Raw genomic sequence first — 20,036 nt, forward strand, 5'->3', positions numbered from 1 at the left:
CCAGCGATCAGAGCCCCATTCTACAGATCAGTAAGGGTCTCAGCGGTCAGAGCCCCGTTCTACAGATCAGTAAGGGTCTCAGCGATCAGAGCCCCGTTCTACAGATCAGTAAGGGTCTCAGCGGTCAGAGCCCCGTTCTACAGATCAGTAAGGGTCTCAGCTATCAGAGCCCCATTCTACAGATCAGTAAGGGTCTCAGTGGTCAGAGCCCCGTTCTACAGATCAGTAAGGGTCTCAGCGGTCAGAGCCCCGTTTTCCAGATCAGTAAGGGTCTCAGCGGTCAGAGCCCCGTTCTACAGATCAGTAAGGGTCTCAGCGATCAGAGCCCCGTTCTACAGATCAGTAAGGGTCTCAGCTATCAGAGCCCCGTTCTACAGATCAGTAAGGGTCTCAGCGGTCAGAGCCCCTTTTTCCAGATCAGTAATGGTCCCAGCGATCAGCAAAGTATCACTTACTCTTTAGTTAACCTGATCCTTTTTAATTTTAGAAATGTATTTTAAATGACTGATACCTGATGCAGGGCCGGTGCACCCCTGTGAGTGGGTGTATGTGGTGCATGGCGTTCCTGGCATCATGTCAGCACTATGGTGTCTTGCACACAATACCTCCTCAAGAGCAACACTGTGCTCATGTATACAGGGTATAGAGTGTGACCCCCGGTCTTATATCTGTATACAGGGTGTAGAGTGTGACCCCTGGTCTTATATCTGTATACGGGGTGTAGAGTGTGACCCCTGGTCTTATATCTGTATACGGGGTGTAGAGTGTGACCCCCGGTCTTATATCTGTATACGGGGTGTAGAGTGTGACCCCTGGTCTTATATCTGTATATGGGGTGTAGAGTGTGACCCCCGGTCCTATATCTGTATACGGGGTGTAGAGTGTGACCCCTGGTCTTATATCTGTATATGGGGTGTAGAGTGTGACCCCCGGTCTTATATCTGTATACGGGGTGTAGAGTGTGACCCCCGATCTTATATCTGTATACGGGGTGTAGAGTGTGACTCCCGGTCTTATATCTGTATATGGGGTATAGAGTGTGACCCCCGGTCTTATATCTGTATACGGGGTGTAGAGTGTGACCCCCGGTCCTATATCTGTATACGGGGTGTAGAGTGTGACCCCCGGTCTTATATCTGCATACGGGGTGTAGAGTGTGACCCCCGGTCTTATATCTGTATACGGGGTGTAGAGTGTGACCCCTGGTCTTATATCTGTATATGGGGTATAGAGTGTGACCCCCGGTCTTATATCTGTATACAGGGTGTAGAGTGTGACCTCCGGTCTTATATCTGTATACGGGGTGTAGAGTGTGACCCCTGGTCTTATATCTGTATATGGGGTATAGAGTGTGACCCCCGGTCTTATATCTGTATACGGGGTGTAGAGTGTGACCCCCGGTCTTATATCTGTATACAGGGTGTAGAGTGTGACCCCTGGTCTTATATCTGTATACGGGGTGTAGAGTGTGTACCCCGGTCTTATATCTGTATACGGGGTGTAGAGTGTGACACCCGGTCTTATATCTGTATACAGGGTGTAGAGTGTGACCCCTGGTCTTATATCAGTATACGGGGTATAGAGTGTGACCCCCGGTCTTATATCTGTATACAGGATGTAGAGTGTGACCCCTGGTCTTATATCTGTATATGGGGTGTAGAGTGTGACCCCCGGTCTTATATCTGTATATGGGGTGTAGAGTGTGACCCCCGGTCTTATATCTGTATACGGGGTGTAGAGTGTGACCCCCGGTCTTATATCTGTATACGGGGTGTAGAGTGTGACCCCCGGTCTTATATCTGTATACGGGGTGTAGAGTGTGACCCCCGGTCTTATATCTGTATACGGGGTGTAGAGTGTGACCCCCGGTCTTATATCTGTATACGGGGTGTAGAGTGTGACACCCGGTCTTTTATCTGTATACGGGGTGTAGAGTGTGACCCCCGGTCTTATATCTGTATACGGGGTGTAGAGTGTGACACCCGGTCTTATATCTGTATACAGGGTGTAGAGTGTGACCCCCGGTCTTATATCTGTATATGGGGTGTAGAGTGTGACCCCCGGTCTTATATCTGTATACGGGGTGTAGAGTGTGACCCCCGGTCTTATATCTGTATACGGGGTGTAGAGTGTGACCCCCGGTCTTATATCTGTACACAGGGTGTAGAGTGTGACCCCTGATCTTATATCTGTATACGGGGTGTAGAGTGTGACCCCTGGTCTTATATCTGTATATGGGGTGTAGAGTGTGACCCCTGGTCTTATATCTGTATACGGGGTGTAGAGTGTGACACCCGGTCTTATATCTGTATACGGGGTGTAGAGTGTGACCCCTGGTCTTATATCTGTATACGGGGTGTAGAGTGTGACCCCTGGTCCTATATCTGTATACGGGGTGTAGAGTGGGACCCCTGGTCTTATATATGTATACGGGGTGTAGAGTGTGACCCCTGGTCTTATATATGTATACGGGGTGTAGAGTGTGACCCCTGGTCCTATATCTGTATATGGGGTGTAGAGTGTGACCCCTGGTCTTATATATGTATACGGGGTGTAGAGTGTGACCCCTGGTCCTATATCTGTATATGGGGTGTAGAGTGTGACCACTGGTCCTATATCTGTATACGGGGTGTAGAGTGTGACCCCTGGTCCTATATCTGTATACGGGGTGTAGAGTGGGACCCCTGGTCTTATATATGTATACGGGGTGTACAGTGTGACCCCTGGTCTTATATCTGTATACGGGGTGTAGAGTGTGACCCCTGGTCTTATATATGTATAGGGGTGTAGAGTGTGACCCCTGGTCCTATATCTGTATACGGGGTGTAGAGTGTGACCCCTGGTCTTATATCTGTATACGGGGTGTAGAGTGTGACCCCTGGTCCTATATCTGTATACGGGGTGTAGAGTGGGACCCCTGGTCTTATATATGTATACGGGGTGTACAGTGTGACCCCTGGTCCTATATCTGTATACGGGGTGTAGAGTGTGACCCCTGGTCTTATATATGTATACGGGGTGTAGAGTGTGACCCCTGGTCTTATATCTGTATACGGGGTGTAGAGTGTGACCCCTGGTCCTATATCTGTATACGGGGTGTAGAGTGTGACCCCTGGTCTTATATATGTATACGGGGTGTACAGTGTGACCCCTGGTCCTATATCTGTATACGGGGTGTAGAGTGTGACCCCTGGTCTTATATATGTATACGGGGTGTAGAGTGTGACCCCTGGTCCTATATCTGTATACGGGGTGTAGAGTGTGACCCCTGGTCTTATATATGTATACGGGGTGTAGAGTGTGACCCCTGGTCCTATATCTGTATACGGGGTGTAGAGTGTGACCCCTGGTCTTATATATGTATACGGGGTGTAGCGTCTGCTCCCCGGCACCAGTATCTTTGCTGCGTGTGAGCGGAGATGTGGCCGCCTGTACATGTCCTGTAATCACAGTCAGGAAGCCGCAGCCCTTCCCTCCTGAGCTGTCACTACATGTTCTGGTGTTTGGATCAGGATGGTCGGAGCTTGTGAACTTCTGCGCCCTACAAGAACCTTTCTCACAAGCACCCACTGACACCCCAAAACGACAGAAGCTACAGACAGCTACAGCAACACCCGGGAGCCTGCAACGCCACATGGAAGGATGTAAGTTGTGAGATGTTACCTCCTGTATTATACTCCAGAGCTGCACTCACTATTCTGCTGGTGCAGTCACCGTGTACATACATTACATTACTGATCCTGAGTTACCTCCTGTATTATACTCCAGAGCTGCACTCACTATTCTGCTGGTGCAGTCACCGTGTACATACATTACATTACTGATCCTGAGTTACCTCCTGTATTATACTCCAGAGCTGCACTCACTATTCTGCTGGTGCAGTCACCGTGTACATACATTACATTACTGATCCTGAGTTACCTCCTGTATTATACTCCAGAGCTGCACTCACTATTCTGCTGGTGCAGTCACTGTGTACATGCATTACATTACTGATCCTGAGTTGCATCCTGTATTATACTCCAGAGCTGCACTCACTATTCTGCTGGTGCAGTCACTGTGTACATACATTACATTACTGATCCTGAGTTACATCCTGTATTATACTCCAGAGCTGCACTCACTATTCTGCTGGTGCAGTCACTGTGTACATACATTACATTACTGATCCTGAGTTACATCCTGTATTATACCCCAGAGCTGCACTCACTATTCTGCTGGTGCAGTCACTGTGTACATACATTACATTACTGATCCTGAGTTACCTCCTGTATTACACTCCAGAGCTGCACTCACTATTCTGCTGGTGCAGTCACTGTGTACATACATTACATTACTGATCCTGAGTTGCATCCTGTATTATACTCCAGAGCTGCACTCACTATTCTGCTGGTGCAGTCACTGTGTACATACATTACTGACCCTGAGTTATATCCTGTATTATACTCCAGAGCTGCACTCACTATTCTGCTGGTGCAGTCACTGTGTACATACATTACATTACTGATCCTGAGTTACATCCTGTATTATACTCCAGAGCTGCACTCACTATTCTGCTGGTGCAGTCACTGTGTACATACATTACATTACTGATCCTGAGTTACATCCTGTATTATACTCCAGAGCTGCACTCACTATTCTACTGGTGCAGTCACTGTGTACATACATTACATTACTGATCCTGAGTTACCTCCTGTATTATACTCCAGAGCTGCACTCACTATTCTGCTGGTGCAGTCACTGTGTACACACATTACATTACTGATCCTGAGTTACATCCTGTATTATACTCCAGAGCTGCACTCACTATTCTGCTGGTGCAGTCACCGTGTACATACATTACATTACTGATCCTGAGTTACCTCCTGTATTATACTCCAGAGCTGCACTCACTATTCTGCTGGTGCAGTCACTGTGTACATACATTACATTACTGACCCTGAGTTACATCCTGTATTATACTCCAGAGCTGCACTCACTATTCTGCTGGTGCAGTCACTGTGTACACACATTACATTACTGATCCTGAGTTACATCCTGTATTATACTCCAGAGCTGCACTCACTATTCTGCTGGTGCAGTCACCGTGTACATACATTACATTACTGATCCTGAGTTACCTCCTGTATTATACTCCAGAGCTGCACTCACTATTCTGCTGGTGCAGTCACTGTGTACATACATTACATTACTGATCCTGAGTTACATCCTGTATTATACTCCAGAGCTGCACTCACTATTCTGCTGGTGCAGTCACTGTGTACATACATTACATTACTGATCCTGAGTTACCTCCTGTATTATACTCCAGAGCTGCACTCACTATTCTGCTGGTGCAGTCACTGTGTACATACATTACATTACTGATCCTGAGTTACATTCTGTATTATACTCCAGAGCTGCACTCACTATTCTGCTGGTGCAGTCACTGTGTACATACATTACATTACTGATCCTGAGTTACCTCCTGTATTATACTCCAGAGCTGCACTCACTATTCTGCTGGTGCAGTCACTGTGTACATACATTACATTACTGATCCTGAGTTACATCCTGTATTATACTCCAGAGCTGCACTCACTATTCTACTGGTGCAGTCACTGTGTACATACATTACATTACTGATCCTGAGTTACCTCCTGTATTATACTCCAGAGCTGCACTCACTATTCTGCTGGTGCAGTCACTGTGTACATACATTACATTACTGACCCTGAGTTACATCCTGTATTATACTCCAGAGCTGCACTCACTATTCTGCTGGTGCAGTCACTGTGTACATACATTACATTACTGATCCTGAGTTACATCCTGTATTATACTCCAGAGCTGCACTCACTATTCTGCTGGTGCAGTCACTGTGTACATACATTACATTACTGATCCTGAGTTACCTCCTGTATTATACTCCAGAGCTGCACTCACTATTCTGCTGGTGCAGTCACTGTGTACATACATTACATTACTGATCCTGAGTTACATTCTGTATTATACTCCAGAGCTGCACTCACTATTCTGCTGGTGCAGTCACTGTGTACATACATTACATTACTGATCCTGAGTTACCTCCTGTATTATACTCCAGAGCTGCACTCACTATTCTGCTGGTGCAGTCACTGTGTACATACATTACATTACTGATCCTGAGTTACATCCTGTATTATACTCCAGAGCTGCACTCACTATTCTACTGGTGCAGTCACTGTGTACATACATTACATTACTGATCCTGAGTTACCTCCTGTATTATACTCCAGAGCTGCACTCACTATTCTGCTGGTGCAGTCACTGTGTACATACATTACATTACTGACCCTGAGTTACATCCTGTATTATACTCCAGAGCTGCACTCACTATTCTGCTGGTGCAGTCACTGTGTACATACATTACATTACTGATCCTGAGTTACATCCTGTATTATACTCCAGAGCTGCACTCACTATTCTGCTGGTGCAGTCACTGTGTACATACATTACATTACTGATCCTGAGTTACCTCCTGTATTATACTCCAGAGCTGCACTCACTATTCTGCTGGTGCAGTCACTGTGTACATACATTACATTACTGATCCTGAGTTACATTCTGTATTATACTCCAGAGCTGCACTCACTATTCTGCTGGTGCAGTCACTGTGTACATACATTACATTACTGATCCTGAGTTACCTCCTGTATTATACTCCAGAGCTGCACTCACTATTCTGCTGGTGCAGTCACTGTGTACATACATTACATTACTGATCCTGAGTTACATCCTGTATTATACTCCAGAGCTGCACTCACTATTCTACTGGTGCAGTCACTGTGTACATACATTACATTACTGATCCTGAGTTACCTCCTGTATTATACTCCAGAGCTGCACTCACTATTCTGCTGGTGCAGTCACTGTGTACATACATTACATTACTGACCCTGAGTTACATCCTGTATTATACTCCAGAGCTGCACTCACTATTCTGCTGGTGCAGTCACTGTGTACACACATTACATTACTGATCCTGAGTTACATCCTGTATTATACTCCAGAGCTGCACTCACTATTCTGCTGGTGCAGTCACCGTGTACATACATTACATTACTTATCCTGAGTTACCTCCTGTATTATACTCCAGAGCTGCACTCACTATTCTGCTGGTGCAGTCACTGTGTACATACATTACATTACTGATCCTGAGTTACCTCCTGTATTATACTCCAGAGCTGCACTCACTATTCTGCTGGTGCAGTCACCGTGTACATACATTACATTACTGATCCTGAGTTACCTCCTGTATTATACTCCAGAGCTGCACTCACTATTCTGCTCGTGCAGTCACTGTGTACATACATTACATTACTGATCCTGAGTTACATCCTGTATTATACTCCAGAGCTGCACTCACTATTCTGCTGGTGCAGTCACTGTGTACATACATTACATTACTGATCCTGAGTTACCTCCTGTATTATACTCCAGAGCTGCACTCACTATTCTGCTGGTGCAGTCACTGTGTACATACATTACATTACTGATCCTGAGTTACATCCTGTATTATACTCCAGAGCTGCACTCACTATTCTGCAGGTGCAGTCACTGTGTACATACATTACATTACTGATCCTGAGTTACCTCCTGTATTATACTCCAGAGCTGCACTCACTATTCTGCTGGTGCAGTCACTGTGTACATACATTACATTACTGATCCTGAGTTACCTCCTGTATTATACTCCAGAGCTGCACTCACTATTCTGCTGGTGCAGTCACTGTGTACATACATTACATTACTGATCCTGAGTTACATCCTGTATTATACTCCAGAGCTGCACTCACTATTCTGCTGGTGCAGTCACTGTGTACATACATTACATTACTGATCCTGAGTTACATCCTGTATTATACTCCAGAGCTGCACTCACTATTCTGCAGGTGCAGTCACTGTGTACATACATTACATTACTGATCCTGAGTTACATCCTGTATTATACTCCAGAGCTGCACTCACTATTCTGCTGGTGCAGTCACTGTGTACATACATTACATTACTGATCCTGAGTTACATCCTGTATTATACTCCAGAGCTGCACTCACTATTCTGCTGGTGCAGTCACTGTGTACATACATTACATTACTGATCCTGAGTTACCTCCTGTATTATACTCCAGAGCTGCACTCACTATTCTGCTGGTGCAGCCACTGTGTACATACATTACATTACTGATCCTGAGTTACATCCTGTATTATGCCCCAGAGCTGCACTCACTATTCTGCTGGTGCAGTCACCGTGTACATACATTACATTACTGATCCTGAGTTACCTCCTGTATTATACTCCAGAGCTGCACTCACTATTCTGCTGGTGCAGTCACTGTGTACACACATTACATTACTGATCCTGAGTTACATCCTGTATTATACTCCAGAGCTGCACTCACTATTCTGCTGGTGCAGTCACCGTGTACATACATTACATTACTGATCCTGAGTTACCTCCTGTATTATACTCCAGAGCTGCACTCACTATTCTGCTGGTGCAGTCACTGTGTACATACATTACATTACTGATCCTGAGTTACATCCTGTATTATACTCCAGAGCTGCACTCACTATTCTGCTGGTGCAGTCACTGTGTACATACATTACATTACTGATCCTGAGTTACCTCCTGTATTATACTCCAGAGCTGCATTCACTATTCTGCTGGTGCAGTCACTGTGTACATACATTACATTACTGATCCTGAGTTACATCCTGTATTATACCCCAGAGCTGCACTCACTATTCTGCTGGTGCAGTCACTGTGTACATACATTACATTACTGATCCTGAGTTACATCCTGTATTATACTCCAGAGCTGCACTCACTATTCTGCTGGTACACTCACTGTGTATATACATTACATTACTGATCCTGAGTTACTTCCTGTATTATACTCCAGAGCTGCACTCACTATTCTGCTGGTGCAGTCACTGTGTACATACATTACATTACTGATCCTGAGTTACCTCCTGTATTATACTCCAGAGCTGCACTCACTATTCTGCTGGAGCAGTCACTGTGTACATACATTACATTACTGACCCTGAGTTACATCCTGTATTATACTCCAGAGCTACACTCACTATTCTGCTGGTGCAGTCACTGTGTACACACATTACATTACTGATCCTGAGTTACATCCTGTATTATACTCCAGAGCTGCACTCACTATTCTGCTGGTGCAGTCACCGTGTACATACATTACATTACTGATCCTGAGTTACCTCCTGTATTATACTCCAGAGCTGCACTCACTATTCTGCTGGTGCAGTCACTGTGTACATACATTACATTACTGATCCTGAGTTACATCCTGTATTATACTCCAGAGCTGCACTCACTATTCTGCTGGTGCAGTCACTGTGTACATACATTACATTACTGATCCTGAGTTACCTCCTGTATTATACTCCAGAGCTGCACTCACTATTCTGCTGGTGCAGTCACTGTGTACATACATTACATTACTGATCCTGAGTTACATCCTGTATTATACTCCAGAGCTGCACTCACTATTCTGCTGGTGCAGTCACTGTGTACATACATTACATTACTGATCCTGAGTTACCTCCTGTATTATACTCCAGAGCTGCACTCACTATTCTGCTGGTGCAGTCACTGTGTACATACATTACATTACTGATCCTGAGTTACATCCTGTATTATACTCCAGAGCTGCACTCACTATTCTACTGGTGCAGTCACTGTGCACATACATTACATTACTGATCCTGAGTTACCTCCTGTATTATACTCCAGAGCTGCACTCACTATTCTGCTGGTGCAGTCACTGTGTACATACATTACATTACTGATCCTGAGTTACATCCTGTATTATACTCCAGAGCTGCACTCACTATTCTGCTGGTGCAGTCACTGTGTACATACATTACATTACTGACCCTGAGTTACATCCTGTATTATACTCCAGAGCTGCACTCACTATTCTGCTGGTGCAGTCACTGTGTACACACATTACATTACTGATCCTGAGTTACATCCTGTATTATACTCCAGGGCTGCACTCACTATTCTGCTGGTGCAGTCACCGTGTACATACATTACATTACTTATCCTGAGTTACCTCCTGTATTATACTCCAGAGCTGCACTCACTATTCTGCTGGTGCAGTCACCGTGTACATACATTACATTACTGATCCTGAGTTACCTCCTGTATTATACTCCAGAGCTGCACTCACTATTCTGCTGGTGCAGTCACTGTGTACATACATTACATTACTGATCCTGAGTTACATCCTGTATTATACTCCAGAGCTGCACTCACTATTCTGCTGGTGCAGTCACTGTGTACATACATTACATTACTGATCCTGAGTTACATCCTGTATTATACTCCAGAGCTGCACTCACTATTCTGCTGGTGCAGTCACTGTGTACATACATTACATTACTGATCCTGAGTTACCTCCTGTATTATACTCCAGAGCTGCACTCACTATTCTGCTGGTGCAGTCACTGTGTACATACATTACATTACTGATCCTGAGTTACATCCTGTATTATACTCCAGAGCTGCACTCACTATTCTGCAGGTGCAGTCACTGTGTACATACATTACATTACTGATCCTGAGTTACCTCCTGTATTATACTCCAGAGCTGCACTCACTATTCTGCTGGTGCAGTCACTGTGTACATACATTACATTACTGATCCTGAGTTACCTCCTGTATTATACTCCAGAGCTGCACTCACTATTCTGCTGGTGCAGTCACTGTGTACATACATTACATTACTGATCCTGAGTTACATCCTGTATTATACTCCAGAGCTGCACTCACTATTCTGCTGGTGCAGTCACTGTGTACATACATTACATTACTGATCCTGAGTTACATCCTGTATTATACTCCAGAGCTGCACTCACTATTCTGCTGGTGCAGTCACTGTGTACATACATTACATTACTGATCCTGAGTTACATCCTGTATTATGCCCCAGAGCTGCACTCACTATTCTGCTGGTGCAGTCACCGTGTACATACATTATATTACTGATCCTGAGTTACCTCCTGTATTATACTCCAGAGCTGCACTCACTATTCTGCTGGTGCAGTCACTGTGTACACACATTACATTACTGATCCTGAGTTACATCCTGTATTATACTCCAGAGCTGCACTCACTATTCTGCTGGTGCAGTCACCGTGTACATACATTACATTACTGATCCTGAGTTACCTCCTGTATTATACTCCAGAGCTGCACTCACTATTCTGCTGGTGCAGTCACTGTGTACATACATTACATTACTGATCCTGAGTTACATCCTGTATTATACTCCAGAGCTGCACTCACTATTCTGCTGGTGCAGTCACTGTGTACATACATTACATTACTGATCCTGAGTTACCTCCTGTATTATACTCCAGAGCTGCATTCACTATTCTGCTGGTGCAGTCACTGTGTACATACATTACATTACTGATCCTGAGTTACATCCTGTATTATACCCCAGAGCTGCACTCACTATTCTGCTGGTGCAGTCACTGTGTACATACATTACATTACTGATCCTGAGTTACATCCTGTATTATACTCCAGAGCTGCACTCACTATTCTGCTGGTGCAGTCACTGTGTACATACATTACATTACTGATCCTGAGTTACATCCTGTATTATACTCCAGAGCTGCACTCACTATTCTGCTGGTACACTCACTGTGTATATACATTACATTACTGATCCTGAGTTACTTCCTGTATTATACTCCAGAGCTGCACTCACTATTCTGCTGGTGCAGTCACTGTGTACATACATTACATTACTGATCCTGAGTTACCTCCTGTATTATACTCCAGAGCTGCACTCACTATTCTTCTGGTGCAGTCACTGTGTACATACATTACATTACTGACCCTGAGTTACCTCCTGTATTATACTCCAGAGCTGCACTCACTATTCTGCTGGTGCAGTCACTGTGTACATACATTACATTACTGATCCTGAGTTACTTCCTGTATTATACTCCAGAGCTGCACTCACTATTCTGCTGGTGCAGTCACTGTGTACATACATTACATTACTGATCCTGAGTTACCTCCTGTATTATACTCCAGAGCTGCACTCACTATTCTGCTGGTGCAGTCACTGTGTACATACATTACATTACTGACCCTGAGTTACCTCCTGTATTATACTCCAGAGCTGCACTCTCTATTCTGCTGGTCCAGCCGCTCCCTCTCTCCTCACACACATATTATACATATATACACTATAATAACTACCTACACCATGACATCTGGTCCGGTTACCAAACAAATAATAACAATATAATAAACAATAACCGACAAATTATATACAAACTAATATATACATTCTTTTTTTTTTTTTTTTTTTTTAATAAATAAAATAAATGCTAACTATACAAATATATACAAGACAAAACAAAACCCCCCACACTGGAGCCCACCAGTCCCTCCCCGGCACTGACCTGAGAGCTGCTCCTGCGCCTCATGCCTCAGTCCATGTCCAACGTCCATAGGCCAGATCAGGCAGTGCCAGTTTTTCACCCAAATAACCAGTGTCCCACAAGATGAACCCACCTCCCCCCTTTTCCCTCCACCCAACCTAACACCTCCACCCAAACCCATATATACAATATATACAGAAACAAACAATACAATAACCACAACTGACAAAGCCCAAGTTCGGCGCCTGCAGCCCTACATCACTGTCTACTGATCAATAAAACAAAAATCTATGGTGTCAGCAGCAGCCCACCACCAGGAGAGGAGACGAGCAGACTAGGGCACACTAAAAGAAAAGCCCCTCCAGAGGAGAGCGGCCCTCCGTGTACCCAGTCTCTCATACTCCAGAGAGCGCACCTTCACCAGGTCACCGAGTATGGTCCTAAACACATCGTCCACTGGGAGGATTTTCCGCTGCGTCGATACTAAGCACCGTGCGTTCCACGTGTGATACCTAACCACTGCGCTAACTAGAAATAAGGTGCAGCGGTCCCGACCACCCAGGTCCCCGAATGCTCCATAGGCCCATTCCGCATAAGAGAGACCGGCCAGCCGGGGCCAGCCAATGGAGGCGTCCACCCTGTTGTACACCTCTGTGTTAAAGGGACAACGAAGCAGGAAGTGGTCCATGCTTTCAAGCATGGTACCACAATGCTCCCGAGGACAGTTCCTGTCCTCAGAGCTCCTACACTTCAGATTGTCCCTCACACACAGTTTCCCATGGAAGCAGCGCCAAGCCAAGTCCCAAACCTTCGAGGGGATCCTGATAGAATTCAAAAGATGCAGACCCACCCCAAGATCCCGACTTGGGCAATCCCTGAGCGCCAGAGGCCTTTGAAAATGGGTCAACAGAACCCTTTTGTCAAGGAGCTTCCTTGGCAGAGTCCTGACCTCCCACATTCCCAGACCCCACCGGCGAATTACCTTCAGAACCACGGTAGCGTAAGCCGGGAGATGTCCATGCGGTGTGCGGAGATCCTTCACTTGCCCTCCTGTCTCCCATTCCTGGAAGAAAGGCTGAAACCATCCCTTACAGGAGAATACGCACGGAGGAGCCCTCTCTTTCCAGAGGTTTGCAATATTGATCTTAATGAAGGTATTCACAAGGAATACCACAGGGTTGACCATACCCAACCCTCCTAGGCTCCTCGTACGGTAAGTAACCTCCCTCTTGACCAGGTTCAGTCTATTCCCCCATAACAGTTGAAAGAACAAACTGTAGACCCGAGTCCAGAGAGGCTCTGGCAAGATGCACACACTGCCCAGATAGATCAGCAAAGGGAGCAGGTAAGTTTTGATCAGGTTTACCCTTTCCCTTAGGGTCAAAGACCAACCCTTCCATTGGTTCACCTTCTGAGTGGCGATCTCTAGCCTGCTGTCCCAATTTTGTTTGGGGTAATCCCCCTGGCCAAATTCGATGCCAAGAACTTTTGCAGAGACTTTGGGTTCTGGAAGGGTGTCCGGGAGATCAAAACCAGGATCTCCTCCTCCCAGCCAGAGACTCTCACACTTATCCCGGTTGATCTTAGACCCGGATGCCTCCGAGTAGCGATTTACCTCTGACATCAGCCATTCTGCCTCCCCATCAGAGGAAACAAAAACGGTGACGTCATCGGCATACGCCACCACTCTCAGAGTGTCTTCCGGTGCTGCCCGGTCCATCCCGATCCCAGCCAACGGTCCACGCTCCACCCTCCTAAGAAGTGGGTCAATCGCAAACACGTACAGTAGCGGGCTCAAGGGACAACCCTGGCGAACACCACACCCAACCTCAAAAGAGCTGCCAATCCAACCGTTCACAAGCGGGAAACTCTCTGCCCCAGAGTACAAGGTCTTAAGCCAATCAACAAACCCCCCCAGCAGGCCATACCTCAGAAGGACAGACCAGAGGTACTCATGATTAACCCGATCAAACGCTTTTGCCTGGTCCAATGACAGCATGTACCCTTTCCAGTGGCCAGCCCTACCCTGCTCCACCGCCTCTCGGACACAGAGTACAGCACTAATTGTACTGCGGCCCGGAACAGAGCAATGCTGGGCCCCCGAAAGGAGCTGGGGTGCAAATTTCACCAGCCGATTAAACAGCACCTTTGCCAAAACCTTCCTGTCTGCATTGAGAAGCGCTATGGGACGCCATTTCTCAATGCAAGATGGGTCCTTACCCTTTGACAAGATGATCAGGGCAGACCTCCTCATTGACTTTGGCAGAGTGCCCGAGGAAAGACACTCATTGAATACCTCAGTCAAGAGGGGAACCAAGGCGTCCTTAAAGGTCTTATAGAATTCAGATGTTAAGCCATCCGGACCGGGAGATTTCTTCAGGGCAAGCCCTTCAATCGCCAACTTAACTTCCTCTTCCCTGATCATCTCTGTCAAAACGCCAAGAGAGGGGTCTACCCCTGGTTCGGGGACGGCTTCAGCCAGAAAAGCCGACATCTCATCCCAATCCAGATCCCTCTTCCCCAAGAGGTGCGAGTAGAAGGATCTGACGACCTCCAGGATCCCCGATCTGGATCTTTTCAGGGACCCCGCAGTGTCAACCAGTCCTGTAACAACTTTACTATTCACTGACATCTTGCAGTTTCTGTAAGGGTCGGGCGAGCGGTACTTCTCTTAATCCCTCTCAAAAACCAAAGATGCGTGTCTATCATACTGACACCTCATTAGCAAAGATTTTACTCTGGAGATCTCCTCGCGGCTACCTCCAGTTGAGACAAGATGCTCGAGTTTCCTCCTCAGGCCCTGATACAGGCGGTACCTGTCCAGGCTCCTGAGGCTCGAGAGCTGCCGGAAGAATCTCGCCACCCTTTTCTTAAGCATCTCCCACCACTCTGACTTACTACTACAAAGATCCAGTAAGGGTACCTGGCTATGAAGAAAATCCTCAAAGGACTGTCTTATTTCCGCTTCTTCCAAGAGAGACGAATTGAGCCTCCAAAAGCCTCTTCCCATCCGGGGGGTCTCTGTAACATTCAGGGAAAACAAAATCAAACAGTGATAGGAGAACTCCACCTCAACAACAGATACTGCTGAAGAGACGGCTTCCTCCTTTAAATAAAACCTGTCTATCCTGGACCTACAGTTACCTCTATGATAGGTGAACCCCTCGTGGCCTGCGGTGTGCCGGATGTGGACATCCACCAGGCGAGCCTCACTAGCTATACTATTAAGGGCGACGCTGTCATAAGTCAGCTTGTCTCTGGAACCTCCTCTATCCCGGGGCCTCGTGACAGTGTTGAAGTCCCCTCCAAAGACGACCTGCCGACTCGTAAAAAGGTAGGGCTTGATCCTCGTAAAGAGACACTTCCGGTCCCATTTAGATTGGGGACCATAGATGTTAATGAGCCGAAGCTCTTGTCCCTTCATGAGGACATCTAATATCAGGCACCTCCCCATTTCTAACTCAATAACCCGTCGGCATTCTACCGGTGCGGTAAAAAGGACCGCCACTCCGCTATACGGCTCGGCCGCAAGAGACCAATAGGAGGGCCCGAGTCTCCACTCCCTCTTAGCTATAAACACCTCTGCCATATTTGGCAGCCTGGTCTCTTGCAAAAAGAAAATGTCAGCTTCAACCCGGCTGAGAAAATCAAAGGCCGCAAATCTAGCCATGTTTGACTTAATGCTGGCGACATTAATGGACGCCAGCGTCAACGGAGTGGGTACCGCCATCATTGGTGATTGAGTTAGATGGCTTTCTTCTTCCCACTCCCCTTATCCTCTGCCTCAGAGGAGGAATCCTTCCCCCTCTTTAATGACACAGAGGTGTCCATTCCCACATTTTTCCTTCTTTTCTCGTCCTCGTCTCCGGACTCTGGGCCAGTCCCTCCCCCCAAGGACCCTGCATCCCCAGGAGAAGGAGACTCGGCGCCCCCTGTAAGCTCCGCCGAAGCCGGAACCTCACCCTCAGCCTCCTCTTCTGAGGAAGAGATGTTATCAAGGGCTTGGAACCGGTTAGAAAGACCAACCAGAGGGGAGTCAGTTTTACCTTCCTTAGGTACCTTGGTCAGAGCGGGAGAAGATGTTTTATCTCCCTTCTTTCTCTTCTTTTTGGTGCCGAGCTTACGCTTGTGCTCTAGCCACCGCTTATTATCCTCATCCATACTTTCATAATGGGAGGATTCTGAGGCAGAGGCGGTTTCCTCCCTGTGGATCCTCCTGACCTCCTCATCCAACTCATCATCCCTCGGGGCCTCAGCAGCAACACTGGCATCCAGGACAGGGGCTGCCCCGGTAGTCTGGGGCTCGCCCCGCTCCCTCTCCTGTCTGCGCTTGTCTAGACGCCTCAGCTGGGCAGGCGTCTTTTTATTGCTTTTCTTCCCTGGCCCCTCAGCTCCCCCACCCCTGCTAGTCCCCTCCCCAGCAGAATCAGCCTCACGGCTTACTCCCACCGGGGTCTCGACTGCATTAGCGAAGGAGCGAGGACAACGGCTGAATGGGTGACCTAACTCACCACACAGGTGGCACCTAATCTCCACACAAGAGGCGGCAAGATGGCCGACACCCCCACACAACGCGCATTTCTGCACGGTGCAGTTTGCACTGAAGTGTGTGGGGTCGCCGCACCTGTGACAGAGCTTCGGTTGCCCCTGGTAGAAGACCAGGATACGATCCCTACCCAGGAAGGCAGACGATGGAATGTGGGCAACCGTACCACCTGAACGCTTAAGTTTTACCATAAACGTCCAGGCCCCTGACCAGATACCAAACTCGTCGCGGTTTTTCTTTGGCATCTCCACCACCTCTCCATACCGACCAAGCCACGTCATGATGTCATAGCAAGAAAGCGACTCGTTACGAGTCATCACGGTCACTTTCTTGATCTGGTTTTGGCGAGACACTGCCTGAACGGCAAAGTCTCGCCAGCCGGGCTCATTTTTTGCCAACTCATAATTCGCCCAGAAGAGCTCAAGCCCCTCCGGCCGAACAAAGCTGACATCAAACTCAGGCGTGGAATAGGGATGTATCAAGGCGTAGATGTCAATCGCCTTGAAGCCCATCCTCAGCAGGAGCTCCACAACTTTAGACCTTGGCGGACATGCATCACTGCCCCTCCACCGAAGACGGACCACATTCCTACGCACACTGCCTGGCCCGGCTGTTGGGAGGGACCACACTGTATCCCCCCCTTTTTGCTCTCGGAAGGCCCCGAGGCCATGCCTCTCTATCCAGAAGGATAGATCAACCTCTCGACCCTCTACCATTAGTGATCTCTCCCCCTTCTTTAGAGCCTCCAGAAGGCGCCGTTGCAACATGCCGTCCCCAAAGCCCGGAGACGAGGAGGATGCCCTATTTGCCCCGGAGGTGATACTGGCATAACTCTGGACAGGTGTTGCCACCCCCGGGGGGGCAACCGGACCAGTGACCACATCAGCCCCAACAGTATCACCATTACCCACCTCCATCTCACCCTCCACCAAACCAGCAACCACACCACTAGACAATGAATTATCCTCATTCACCTCCACCACCACATTCATTCCTGCTGGACCAGTAACAATGGTGGATGACCTTTTGACCTCCGCATCAGGCACAAGGGGCTCAGTCACCTCCATAGAGCTGGAGGCGACCTCACCCCCGGTCTTATGTGTGCCCTCCACATCATCAGTCGGTAATTTCCGCTGTTTGGCATTTGGTATAATGTGCCGCTGATCTCTAGCTGCAGTTAGGCGCCGCTGATCTTTAGCATCAGGATCTTCCGGACCAGCGACGCCAACACAAAATAGCACTTTGGTGGGAGGACCGAAACGCTCAGCCCCAACTGCCCCCTCACACTGCCGCCGCTTCTCAACTAAGTGATCAGCGGCAACAGCATTCAGAGGTGCCGAGGCTACCGGAGCTGCCCCCGACACCGGGCTGCTCCCCCCTCCCACTGAGGAGCGCACCACAGCATCGTGGCCTGACGGAACGCCCGCCGCCGGGCCGCCCTCACTGTCCAGCCTCTCGGCTGATGCACCTCCTGCTGCTTCCCCGCTACTACAAGCAGAGACGGAGCTCTGCGCCTCACTACCGCGCTCTGTAATCTCCCCGCGCCTTTGCACCGGATCCACAGCAGAACCCGGGCTGGGCTGGGCAACGGGGCTTATACAGCGAGCTGAGCCTGCCGCCGACTCAGGGGGTACAGGGAGGGGGGCATATACGTATCTTACCGCTTCCTGCAGCTTTGGCTTGGTCTTCTTTGCCTTTTTGTGGCCCCCAGGTGCCTCTTCTGGTAGATCGTCACCAAGATGGAAGTTTTGGAGGCACACTGGGGACTCCAGGAGCTTAATCTCCACCATTAGCGCCCCTCCCTGGCCGCTGCTGTCACTGTCCTCCCCAGAGCCGGCAGAACTGCGACCGGATGTCACTGTCGCCTGTCCTGCAGGGAGCTCGCTGCACGTGGCCTGCGGGTGACTTTGCAGGCTGCCAGGTGGGGCTTCCTGCTGGTCATCATCACTCTCATCATCCACCTGGCTCTCAGGCTGCAGCCCTATCTACCTTTGCTCTCTGGTATCAGCCATTTCTCTAAAGCGGTCTTCATTTATAAGTTTTTCTTTGAAAGGACCACTCTGCTCCCTGATGTCAGCTTTCCTCAGTTCCAGCAGGTGAATCTCGCTGGTCAGTCGCTTTACCTCGGCCTGGAGTTTTGCCTTCCTTGGTTTGGAGGCCCCCGCAGCTTTGGCGCTTGTGCAGCGCAGCTCCTCCCGGAGCCTCCTGATGAGCTTAATGGCATCTTCATACTCACGGAGGCGGATCATGACCCGGGAGGCATAGGTGAACACAGACTATCGGGGTCTCTGCAGCGCCCAACCCCCCTCAGGGAGGTCGGCCTCACCTCCGTGAGCACTCCGCTTTCCTCCGGAAGGAGCGCCATCTTGCACGCCGCTGTCAGGCTTTTCCTCCATGCTGGAAGCCTTGCGGCTTCTGGGGGTCTCCACAATCCCGGGGGGAGTAGGAGCCACATTGCTGCGACTCCTGGTGCAGCGTCTCACCCCCGAGTCCTCTGATGTGCAGGCCGGTTGCTGGTTTCTTCTGCCCCCCGCCGGCCTGGTTCGGGAAGCAGAAGCCTGGGACTTGGCTCCATCACTCATCCCAGAAACCCGCTCCCTCCCTGGGAAAGAGAGAAAGCAGGTCCCCAGGTGGAGAGGTGTTGGTTTCTCAGAGATCAGGAGCTCACAGCAGGATCTGCAGCCACCACACCCGTAATCAGCACACTGACTAGCAGCTGATCAGAGCTGCACCCAGTATGCTGCTGGTGCAGTCACTGTATACATACATTACATTACTGATCCTGAGTTACATCCTGTATTATACTCCAGAGCTGCACTCACTATTTTGCTGGTGGAGTCACTGTGTACATACATTACATTACTGATCCTGAGTTACATCCTGTATTATACTCCAGAGCTGCACTCACTATTCTGCTGGTGCAGTCGCTGTGTACATACATTACATTACTGATCCTGAGTTACATCCTGTATTATACTCCAGAGCTGCACTCACTATTCTGCTGGTGCAGTCACTGTGTACATACATTACAT

General features: G+C 48.2%; 1 protein-coding gene across 4 annotated transcripts in view; it reads left to right on the forward strand.

Annotated features, from left to right (window-relative positions):
- The window catches only part of LOC141175908 (solute carrier family 66 member 2-like), a 74,971-nt gene that overhangs the window by 11,561 nt on the left and 43,374 nt on the right, over positions 1-20,036 (forward strand). For 2 of the 4 annotated variants that reach the window (XM_073659901.1, XM_073659904.1), the window contains exon 1: positions 3,454-3,644. The exons of 1 other annotated variant lie outside the window; for it this stretch is intronic. The gene's annotated coding sequence lies outside the window, so the exon portion shown is untranslated. Of the gene's footprint in view, positions 1-3,452; positions 3,645-20,036 lie in introns of those variants that run through there. One more of the 4 variants, XM_073659903.1, reaches the window with a different exon arrangement.

The sequence above is a fragment of the Phyllobates terribilis genome, unplaced genomic scaffold (genome assembly GCF_046119375.1).
Source record: "Phyllobates terribilis strain yellow unplaced genomic scaffold, ASM4611937v1 Scaffold_14__1_contigs__length_39327217, whole genome shotgun sequence".
Taxonomy (NCBI): Eukaryota; Metazoa; Chordata; class Amphibia; order Anura; family Dendrobatidae; genus Phyllobates; species Phyllobates terribilis.